Genomic DNA, 2,723 nt, shown 5'->3' with positions numbered 1-2,723 from the left:
TGAATGCTGATAGGCTGAGACCAAGAAAGTACGGTGCGGCATTTAACGTCTGCAGATACCTCCATATTGTGGGCAAAATCACAGCTGAAATTAAAACAGACATACATATGGGCACATCTGATCTGGTATTTTAACTATTAACTTGAAGGCTAGTTAGATTAGTAACTAATGGCAGTTCATTAACAGAGAAACTCTGTGACTTACTGATCTGAACAAATCTTAAGAATCTCTGAACACAACGAGCGATTCTGGGACAGGCATGTCGGAAAATTTCTCATAAGATAGGTTTTATTACAAACAAGTAACAATTCAATCACTGTTATTAGTAACATCCCGTTATACATTTATGAGTGTGACACAGTCTCTTTGTTATTATTGAGCGGCCATTTACATCAAGAATAGTCTTGACTACTGAAATATCTAGCTACAGTATTACTACTTAATGTTCTATTATAATTTTTTTTATATACATTCATACGGAGTCCAAATAAAATAAGAAACTAATAACAAAAAATGTACCAGTAGCTTAAAGTATTGCTAATAGTGTTAAATTAACGATGGTAATTGTAATCCACATCCATTAAAATTCTAGTTCAACATTCTGTAGACTGTGGGGTCGATTTGATTCAAATTTGAGTTCAAATCAAATTTCAATGCAACATTTTGCGGAGCTTGTGGTAAGTTCCAAATCAAATTAAATTCCAAATGAATTTAAAGTCCAATTAAACATTTTGTGGAACGTGTGGCAAATTCTAATTCAGATCAATTCACGTCCAAATTTCATTCAAATTCCAATTCAACATAATGTGAAGTGCGACAAATTTAATTCAAATTCCAATTCAAATGAAAAAAAAAAAAATATTCAATAGTCTGTTGAGTGTGTGGTTAACTGAATTCAAATTCCAGTTCAAATCCATTCAAATTCAAATCAATTCATTAAGAATTTTCCTGACTACTGGAACTTTGACCATATTATTTGTATTAGTACTGAATATATTTATATATGCAGATTTAATTTGATATAAGAAATGCATAATAATAATAATGCACAAATAATAATAAAAAACACCTACATTTAATTATGTAATGCCATACTGCTTATGTAAATACTATGTTAAAATAATTGTACTATGGTAATAGCGTCTGACACTATCAATATACAATTCATATTACACTATGGGTAATGGTTATCACCAATAGTGTAATATAGAAATGTAAACTATTGTCCATAACACTATGCCGGAGATCAGTAGCATACTCAACTCACCGTACTCGATCCCGCTCAGTAAGAAGATCAGTCCTATAGTGAAGAAGGTCAGTCTCCTCTTGCGTCTATAGTCCATCTTACTCTCTTTTTGACATGTATGACTTTTCAGAGATTTTGACCCATATTATCATGCACGTAATGATCAGGACACTGCGACCAACTACTGCAGCGCTCTCTACAGCACTGCATACTACACAAGCGCGCTCTAAAAACACAGGTCTGAAGCTGAACCAGCGGCGCTGCAATGTCATGCAGACAGGTCTTCTCAACAGTCAGCGGCAGACAGCTGGTCAGTCCTGTTTAAAACAATAGGTGCATTACTTGAACGCCGTGATTTTGACGGCCGCAGTGAAGGACGCACTACCGGTTGCCGCTACGCTGATCGCCTTCACCTTGGTATTACAAGTTCGAGTAAATTATCAAGAAACTTATTTAAACTACGCACAACCGATAACAGGGTTTTCATATATATATTTTTTAAATATAATGAACATAACCATGACATTAAAGATTAACAGCACACCATGTCTCCTACTCAGCTGTTAAACAATTATTACCACAAATTCAATCATTTTGACTGTCTGCTAAACTGATATTCACTGTGCTGTACTAAAAATATTTTGAAATACTTTTTTTTTCAACGCATACACTTGTAATGTACCCTCTCACTCGAAATCTGCAACTGCACATTTTACCAAAATCCCAAACCCTAACATTACATGAAATCAATTGTTGACGGCTAAATGTACATTTATCAAAACCCCAGACTTGTTATTTTTTCCAGCAATAAGAATTAAACATGTATAGATATATATATTTTAAAGTTGGATTATGTTTGGATATGTTTTACAGTTGGATTATGAAAGTTATTATAATTAATTACACACAATTATACAAAAGTAGAAGTGTAAATTGTTTGATTTTAAGCCATTCTTTCTGTTTTACAATGACAGTTACAAAATGTGTATGTATTTATTGCTGTAAAATGACAAATATGGGGTTTACAATGGGGTTTTGACATTTAATGATGATTAAATATCCACGGAAGCCTGTTTCTGCCACTGATTAAGAACAATTAAAATGGTAATTAGGACTTATCTCGTGACCTTTATTTTTCTTGCAATTGCGAATTTACATCTCTCAATTCTGACGACTTTCCTGAGAATTGTGAGATATAAACGTGCAATTGCTAATTATAAAGTCCATTTTTGAGGGGGGAAACACGTTTGACTGATTTTTGAAATTATGAGATAGAAAGTCGCAATTACCTTACTTCTTAACACCTCTTTTTTTTTAAAGCAGTTCAGATAATATTTTGTCTATAGCCTATAAAACAGTTCCTTAAATAAGAAAGATTTCAATACATGAGGATTCAGAATGAGATTTTTTTAGCCAGCCATTAAAAGACTCGAGACTTGACTCAGACTCCAACGATAAAGACTTCAGACTTGACTCA

The sequence above is a fragment of the Sinocyclocheilus grahami genome, unplaced genomic scaffold, assembly GCF_001515645.1.
Source record: "Sinocyclocheilus grahami isolate Dianchi unplaced genomic scaffold, SAMN03320097.WGS_v1.1 scaffold1370.1, whole genome shotgun sequence".
In the NCBI taxonomy this organism is placed as follows: domain Eukaryota; kingdom Metazoa; phylum Chordata; class Actinopteri; order Cypriniformes; family Cyprinidae; genus Sinocyclocheilus; species Sinocyclocheilus grahami.
The sequence above is the reverse complement of the archived record's forward strand: the minus strand, read 5'-3'. Positions refer to the sequence as shown.